The sequence below is a fragment of the Dama dama genome, chromosome 12 (genome assembly GCF_033118175.1).
Source record: "Dama dama isolate Ldn47 chromosome 12, ASM3311817v1, whole genome shotgun sequence".
Classification (NCBI taxonomy): Eukaryota; Metazoa; Chordata; class Mammalia; order Artiodactyla; family Cervidae; genus Dama; species Dama dama.
Window position 1 is genome coordinate 100,229,385 of NC_083692.1, and position 8,555 is coordinate 100,237,939.

Consider the following 8,555-nt stretch of genomic DNA (forward strand, 5'->3'; position numbering starts at 1 on the left):
CCAGTTGTTTGTTGCTTGTATATTGATCTTACATTTTCCAACCTTGCTAAACTACTTATTAGCTAAATACATAGATACATAGATTTCATACGATTTTCTATAGATGATCATGTTATCTGTGATTAAAGACAATTTTACTTCTACATCTCAAGTCAGGATATCCTTTATTTCTATTTCTTGCCTGGTGGGCTGGTGAAAACCTTCAGTACAATGTTAAATGGAAGTGATGAGAGTAGATATCCTTGCCTATTCCCTCATCTTGGTAGGAAGAATTTCATCTTTGAACATGATGGTGTTAGCAGTATAGTGTTCATAGACACCTTTTAACAAGTTGAGACTATTTCTTCTATTCCTAGTTTGTGGAGGAGTGTTTTTATCAGGTTCAATGCTGGATATTTTTCAAGCTCCTTTTCTTCATCTATTGAGATGATGATATTGTTTTCCTTTTTTAGTTTTTTAATAGGGTAATTTTCATTGGTTGGTTTTTCAAATGCTAAACTAACTTTGCACCCCTTAGACAAACTCTTCTTGGTCATGATGTATTATCCTCTAAGTATGGTGTTAGATTTGATTCAATGCCTTCAATAGATATCTAGTTCCTGACTAATTTTCCTAAATCACTGCTTTTACCAGGTCAATATTTTTTCCACAAACTAATGATCCACAATGTGATTTATTAAAGCATTATGGAAATTTGTCTCAAATCAGAAAGAGCCAAGATGTCCAACAATAGAGAATTATTAAGTACAACTAGATGAATCAATAATTATGCAGTCATAAAGAACATAGTATAGAGAAAATTGATCTGAAGAAAATATTTTAACTTTATTAAATATAAAGAAAAGCATGAAACAAGCCACCTGGCAGTAAGTACAAATTCTATAAAAAAAGTAAATATTCATTGACTTAGAATTTTTGCTTCTTGGCATTCATCTAAGAAAATACTAAAGAATGAGTGCAAAGATTCCAAGTTCATTTCACATAAGAATTTTTAAAATTTTTATATTTTCCTGTATATTCCTATATTTAAAAACACATCAAAAAAGAAGAAAGTTCTTTTTTTAATATAAATTTATTTATTTTAATTGGAGGCTAATTGCTTTACAATATTGTAGTGGTCTTGCCATACATTGACATGAATCCACCACGGGTGTACATGTATTCCCCATCCTGAACCCCCCTCCCACCTCCTTCCCCATCCCATCCCTCTGGGTCATCCCAGTGCGCCAAGGCCTGATCACCCTGTCTCATGCATCAGACCTGGACTGGTGATTCATTTCACATCTGATAATATACACGTTTCAATGCTGTTCTTCCAAATCATCCCACCCTCGCCCTCTCCCATAAAGTCCAAAAGACTGTTCTATACATATGTGTCTCTTTTGCTGTCTCGCATGAAGGGTTATCATTACCATCTTTCTAAATTCCATATATATGTGTTAGTATACTATATTGGTGTTTTCTTTCTGGTTTACTTCTCTCTGTAAATAGGCTCCAGTTTCTTCCACCTCATTAGAACTGATTCAAATGTATTCTTTTTAATGGCTGAGTAATATTCCATGGTGTATATGCACCACAGCTTTCTTATCCATTTATCTGCTGATGGACATCTAGGTTGCTTCCATGTCTTGGCTATTATAAACAGTGCTGCAATGAACATTGGGGTACATGTTTCTCTTTCAATTCTGGTTTCCTCAGTGTGTATTCCCAGCAGTGGGATTGCTGAGTCATATGGCAGTTCTATTTCCAGTTTTTAAAGGAATTTCCACAGTGTTCTCCATAGTGGCTGTACTAATTTGCAATCCCACCAACCGTGTAAGAGGGTTCCCTTTTCTCTACACCCTCTCCAGCATTTATTGCTTGTAGACTTTTGGATAGCAGCCATTCTGACTGGCGTGAAATGGTATCTCATTGTGGTTTTGATTTGCATTCCTCTGATAATGAGTGATGTTGAGCATCCTTTCATGTGTTTGTTAGCCATCTGTATGTCTTCTTTGGAGAAATGTCTGTTTAGTTCTTTGGCCCATTTTTCGATTGGGTCATTTATTTTTCTGGAATTGAGCTGCAGGAGTTGCTTGTATTTTTTGAGATTCTTTCTGAGTTGTTTCATTTGCTATTATTTTCTCCCATTATGAAGACTGTCTTTTCACCTTGCTTATAGTTTCCTTTGTTGTGCAAAAGCTTTTAAGTTTCATTAGGTCCCATTTGTTTATTTTTGCTTTTATTTCCAATATTCTGGGAGGTGGGGCATAGACGATCCTGCTGTGATTTATGTCGGAGAGTGTTTTGCCTATGTTTTCCTCTAGGAGTTTTATAGTTTCTGGTCTTACATTTAGATCTTTAATCCATTTTGAGTTTATTTTTGTGTATGGTGTTAGAAAGTGTTCTAGTTTCATTCTTTTACAAGTGATTGACCAGTTTTCCCAGCACAACTTGTTAAAGAGATTGTCTTTTCTCCATTGTATATTCTTACCTCCTTTGTCAAAGATAAGTTGTCCATAGGCATATGGTTTTATCTCTGGGCTTTCTATTTTGTTCCTTTGATCTATATTTCTGTCTTTGTGCCGGTACTATACTCTCTTGATGATTGTGGCTTTGTAGTAGAGCCTGAAGTCAGACAGGTTGATTCCTCCAGTTCCATTCTTCTTTCTCAAGATTGCTTTGGCTATTTGAGTTTTTTTTTTTTGTATTTCCATACAAATTGTGAAATTATTTGTTCTAGTTCTGTGAAAAATACCATTGGCAGCTTGATAGGGATTGCATTGAATCTATAGATTGCTTTGGGTAGTATACTCATTTTCACTATATTGATTCTTTCAATCCATTAACATGGTATACTTCTCCATCTGTCTGTGTCCTCTTTGCTTTCACCAGTGTTGTATAGTTTTCTATATATAGGTCTTTTGTTTCTTTAGGTAGATATATTCCTAAGTATTTTATTCTTTTCATTGCAACAGTGAATGGAATTGTTTCCTTAATTTCTCTGTTTTCTCATTGTTAGTGTATAGGAATGCAAGCAATTTCTGTTTTAATTTTATATCCTGCAACTTTACTATATTCATTGATTAGCTCTAGTAATTTTCTGGTGGAGTCTTTAGGGTTTTCTATGTAGAGGATCATGTCACGTGCCAACAGTGAGAGTTTTACTTCTTCTTTTCCAATCTGGATTCCTTTTATTTCTTTTCCTGCTCTGATTGCTGTGGCCAAAACTTCAAAACCATGTTGAATAGTAGTGGTGAGAGTGGGGCACCCTTGTCTTGTTCCTGACTTTAGGGGAAATGCTTTCAATTTTTCACCATTGAGGATAATATTTGCTGTGGGTTTGTCATATATAGCTCTTATTATGTTGAGGTATGTTCCTTCTATTCCTGATTTCTGGAGGGCTTTTATCATAAGTGGATGTTGAATTTTGCCAAAGGCTTTCTCTGCATCTATTGAGATAATCATATGGTTTTTATCTTTCAATTTGTTAATGTGGTGTATTACATTGATTGATTTGTGGATATTAAAGAATCCTTGCATCCCCGGGATAAAGCCCACTTGATCATGATGTATGATCTTTTAAATATGTTGTTGGATTCTGTTTGCTAGAATTTTGTTGAGGATTTTTGCATCCATGTTCATCAGTGATATTGGCCTGTAGTTTTCCTTTTTTGTGGCATCTTTGTCTGGTTTTGGTATTAGGGTGATGGTGGCCTCATAGAATGAGTTTGGAAGTTTACCTTCCTCTGCAATTTTCTGGAAGAGTTTGAGTAGGATAGGTGTTAGCTCTTCTCTAAATTTTTGGCAGAATTCAGCTGTGAAGCCCTCTGGTCCTGGGCTTTTGTTTGCTGGAAGATTTCTGATTACAATTTCAATTTCCATGCTTGTGATGGGTTTGTTAAGATTTTCTATTTCTTCCTGGTTCAGTTTTCAAAAGTTGTACCTTTCTAAGGATTTGTCCATTTCTTCCAAATTGTCCATTTTATTGGCATATAGTTGCTGATAGTAGTCTCTTATGATCCTTTGTATTTCTGTGTTGTCTGTTGTGATCTCTCCACTTTCATTTCTAATTTTGTCTGATTCTTCTCCCTTTGTTTCTTGATGAGTCTGGCTAATGGTTTGTCAATTTCATTTATCTTCTCAAAGAACCAGCTTTCAGCTTTGTTGATTTTTGCTATGGTCTCTTTTGTTTCTTTTGCACTTTTTCTGCCTGAATTTTTAATATTTCTTTTCTTCTACTAACTCTGGGGTTCTACATTTCTTCCTTTTCTAGTTGCTTTAGGTGTAGAGTTAGGTTATTTATTTGACTTTTTTCTTCTTTCTTGAGGTAAGTCTGTATTGCTATGAACCTTCCCCTTAGCACTGCTTTTACAGTGTCCAATAGGTTTTTGGTTGTTGTGTTTTCATTTTCATTCATTTCTATGCATATTTTGATTTTTTATTTGATTTCTTCTGTGATTTGTTGGTTATTCAGCAGGGTGTTGTTCAGTCTCCATATACCGGAATTTTTAATAGTTTTCCTCCTGTAATTGACATCTAGTCTTACTGCATTGTGGTCAGAAAAGATGCTTGGAAATATTTTAATTTTTTTGAATTTACCAAGGCTACATTTATGGCCCAGGATGTGATCTATCTTGGAGAAGGTTCCGTGTGCATTTGAGAAAAAGGTGAAATTCATTATTTTGGGGTGAAATGTCCTATAGATATCAATTAGGTCTAACTGGTCTATTCTATCATTTAAAGTTTGTGTTTCCTTGTTAATTTTGTTTAGTTGATCTATTCATAGTTGTGAGTGGGGTATTAAATTCTCCCACTATTATTGTGTTATTGTTAATTTCCCCTTTCATACTTTTTAGCATTTGCCTTACATATTGCGGTGCTCCTATGTTGGGTGCATATATATTTATAACTGTTATATCTTCTTCTTGGATTGATCCTTTGATCATTATGTAGTGTCCTTCTTTGTCTCTTTTCACAGCCTTTGTTTTAAAGTCTATTTTATCTGATATGAATATTGCTACTCCTGCTTTCCTTTGGTCTCTATTTGCGTGGAATATAATTTTCCAGCCTTTCACTTTCAGTCTGTATGTGTCTGTTGTTTCGAGGTGGGTCTCTTGTAGACAGCATATATAGGGGTCTTGTTTTTGTATCCATTCAGCCAGTCTTTGTCTTTTGGTTGAGGCATTCAACCCATTTACATTTAAGGTAATTATTGATAAGTATCATCCCATTGCCATTTACTTTGTTGTTTTGGGTTCGAGTTTATACACCCTTTCTGTGTTTCCTGTCTAGAGAAGATCCTTTAGCATTTGTTGGAGAGCTGGTTTGGTGGTGCTGAATTCTCTCAGCTTTTGCTTCTCTGTAAAGCTTTTGATTTCTCCTTCATATTTGAATGAGATCCTTGATGGGTACAGTAATCTGGGCTGTAGGTTATTTTTTATCATCACTTTAAGTATGTCCTGTCATTCCTTTCTGGCCTGAAGAGTTTCTATTGAAAGATCAGCTCTTATCCTTATGGGAATCCCCTTGTGTGTTATTTGTTGTTTTTCCCTTGCTGCTTTTAATATTTGTTCTTTGTGTTTGATCTTTGTTAATTTGATTAACATGTGTCTTGGGGTGTTTTGTCTTGGGCTTATCCTGTTTGGGACTCTCTGGGTTTCTTGGAGTTGGGTGATTATTTCCTTCCCCATTTAAGGGAAGTTTTCAACTATTACCTCCTCAAGTATTTTCTCATGGTCTTTTTGTCTTCTTCTTCTGGGACTCCTATGATTCGAATGTTGGGGTGTTTAACATTGTCCCAGAGGTCTCTGAGGTTGTCTTCATTTCTTTTAATTCTTTTTTCTTTTTTCCTCTCTGTTTTATTTATTTCTACCATTCTATCTTCTACCTCAGTTATCCTATCTTTTGCCTCCGTTATTCTACTGTTGGTTCCCCCTAGAGTGTTTTTTTTTTTAATCTCATTTATTGCATTATTCATTATATATTGACTATTTTTTATTTCTTCTAGGTCCTTGTTAAACCTTTCTTGCATCTTCTCAATCCTTGTCTCCAGGCTATTTATCTGTAACTCCAATTTGTTTTCAAGATTCTGGATCATTTTCACTCTCATTTTTCGGAATTCTTTATTATCTCTTCCTCTTTTGTTTGGTTTAGTGGGCATTTATCCTGTTCCTATACCTGCTGAGTATTTCTGTACCTTTTCATCTTGTTTATATCACTCTGTTTGGGGTGGCCTTTCTGGATTCTGTCTGTTTGTGGTTCCTCTTTATTGTGGAGGTTCCTCGTGGGTGGGGTTGGACAGGTGGCTTGTCAAGGTTTCCTTGTTAGGGAAGCTTGTGTCGGTGTTCTGGTGGGTGGAGCTGGATTTCTTCTTTCTGGAGTGCAATGAAGTGTCCCGTAGTGAGTTTTGAGATGTCAGTGGGTTTGGTGTGCCCTTGGGCAGCCTGTATATTGAAGCTCAGGGCTATGTTCCTGTGTTGCTGGAGAATTTGCATGGTATGTCTTTCTCTGGAAATTGTTGGCCCTTGGGTGGTGCTTGGTTTCAGTATAGGTATGGAGGCATTTGATGAGCTCCTATCAATTAATGTTCCGTGGATTCAGGAGTTCTCTGGTGTTCTCAGGATTTGGACTTAAGCCTCCTGCCTCTGGTTTTCTGTCTTATTCTTACAGTAGCCTCAAGACTTCTCCATCTATACAGAACCAATGATACAACATCTAGGTTAATGATGAAAAGTTTCTCCACAGTGAAGGACACCTGGAGAGGTACACAGAGTTACATGGAGAAGAGAAGAGGGAGGAGAGGGATAGAGGTGACCAGGAGGAGAAGAGGGGGAATCAAAAGGGGAGAGAGCAAACTAGCCAGTAATCACTTCCCTATGTGCTCTCCACAGTCTGGATCCCTCAGAGGTGTTCACAGAGTTACAGAGAGAAGAGAAGAGGAGGAAGGAGACAGAGGTGGCCAGGAGGATAAAAGGGGGAATCAAAAGGAGAGAGACAGGTCCAGACAGTAATCAGTTCCCTAAGTGTTCAGCACACAAAGAGATTCACAGAGTTGGGTAGTGAAGAAAAGGGGAAGGGGGGAAACAGAGGTGACCTGGTGGAGAAAAAGGAGAGTCAAAAGGGGGAGAGAGCAATCAGGCCACTGATCTCACTCCCAAGTAAAAATGGGTACTGAATATTGGGTTCTTAAAGGTACAAAGTTGATAACAAATACAAAAAAGCAAAGATTACAAATCTAGAGTAGAGGTTAGATTCTCAAAAATACAATATTAAAAAAAAACAAAGTCACAAAATTTATAAAATATATATATTATAAAAATAATATATATATTATATATATATGAAGTTTGCTTTAAAAATAGGGTCTTTTTTTTTTTTTTTTGCAAGGTAATGCTGCTGCTGCTAAGTCGCTTCAGTCATGTCTGACTCTGTGTGACCCCATAGACAGCAGCCCACCAGGCTCCCCCATCCCTGGGATTCTCCAGGCAAGAACACTGGTGTGGGTTGCCATTTCCTTCTTCAATGCATGAAAGTGAAAAGTGAAAGTGAAGTCACTCAGTCGTGTCCGACTCTTAGTGACCACATGGACTGCAGCCTACCAGGCTCCTCCATCCATGGGATTTTTCAGGCAAGAGTACTGGAGTGGCATGCCATTGCCTTCTCCAAGGTAATAGTAGGTTATTAAAATGAAAATTAAAGGAGTAATAGGGGACTTAAAAATAATTTTTTTTAAATTAAAAAAATGATAATAGTGAAAATATATCTAGGACTTTCTCTGGAGCTGTTGAGGACAGTGTGGGGTCAATTCATTTTCAGATAGTTCCTTGGTCTGGCTTGTACTTCTCAAGGTCTATAGGCCCCTTCCTATGTAGTCAGTGCTAACTACACAGTTTTAATCTATTGCACCTGTCACTTCCAAAGCGGTTCCCTCTGTTTATTGTAGCTTCTTCTGTTTGCTGGTCTCTTCAGTGTCTAATTTCTGCCCTGATACAAGGGAGGCGGTGGTGGTCATTTTTAAAGGCTCACTTATTCAGTCTTGCTGTGGGGAGGGAGGAACACTGCAAACAAATATCACTGGCATGTGCTCACAGTGATTCAGCCACACTGGGTTTGCCCCCGCTCATGGCGTGTGTGCTTTCCCAGTCTACACTGCTCAGGCCCTAGGTTGCTCTGCTAGGAATTGTCTGATGTGGGCCCTGGTTTTCATGCACTTCCCAGGTCTAGTTGCTCAGGTTCAGGTTCTCGGGTACTCCACAAAGGCGCAGACTTGGTTGGGCCTGTATTTTGCACCCATCCCAGGTCCGAGAAGCTCAAGCTACGTGCTTGGTGCGCGTAGTCGCCCCCAGTTGAGGGCTGCGACTTACCCCCTCCCCCATCCCAGCTGCTAGGTTTTCTGTGTGTACAATGGGCGTGCCTTCTCAGGTGTGCCGTGTGTCTCTTCTGGGGAGCTGATCTCTGGCTGCGACCCTCCCGGTGGATATTGTATCGACCGTCCAGAATCCCAGGAAGTCTTGGTTAGCAATGAAGTCTGCTTGAAGTTTGGTAGATGATGCCTCTCTGGGGCCGAATGCCCC